This window comes from Sapajus apella, unplaced genomic scaffold, assembly GCF_009761245.1.
Source record: "Sapajus apella isolate SASKATOON/1434 unplaced genomic scaffold, GSC_monkey_1.0 scaffold48, whole genome shotgun sequence".
NCBI classification, from domain to species: domain Eukaryota; kingdom Metazoa; phylum Chordata; class Mammalia; order Primates; family Cebidae; genus Sapajus; species Sapajus apella.
The window spans coordinates 7834334-7834836 of record NW_022436988.1 but is presented as its reverse complement, the minus strand read 5'-3'; the positions used below and the strand labels follow the sequence as shown (position 1 = coordinate 7834836).

Sequence of the window (503 nt, the reverse complement as noted above, 5' to 3'; positions counted from 1 at the left end):
TCTAAAAAAAAAAAAAAGAAAAGAAAAGAAAAAAGAAAATCAAGTAGCTATTAAAGTCATGGTCACTGGGGTCATGTTGTGACATACGAAGGTACTAGTGAGTTAAATGAGTAAAGATTCAGAATTTTATGTATGAAGCCTATATCCACATATCAAAATACAAGCGCATCACCTTAGGTTGTGTGAACCATTTCCTCCATTTTCTTTTCTTTTTTTCCTTTTTTTTGAGACGGAGTTTTGCTCTTGTCGACCAGGCTGGAGTGCAATGGCACGATCTCAACTCATCGAAACCTCTGCCTCCTGCGTTTAAGCGATTCTCCTGCCTCAGCCTCCCAAGTAGCCGGGATTACAGGTGTTAGCCACTATGCCCAGCAACGTTTTGTATTTTCAGTAGAGATGGGGTTGACCTCACCATGTTAACCAGGCTGATCTTGAATTCTGGACCTTGGGTGATCCAACCACCTCGGCCTCCCAAAGTGCTGGGATTACGGCAGGCCTGAGCC

The 503-nt window shown here is 43.1% G+C and overlaps 1 protein-coding gene across 1 annotated transcript in view; it reads left to right on the top strand.

Annotated features, from left to right (window-relative positions):
* Window positions 1–503, top strand: part of LOC116525425 (E3 ubiquitin/ISG15 ligase TRIM25-like) — a 12255-nt gene that overhangs the window by 2425 nt on the left and 9327 nt on the right. The window lies entirely within an intron of this gene.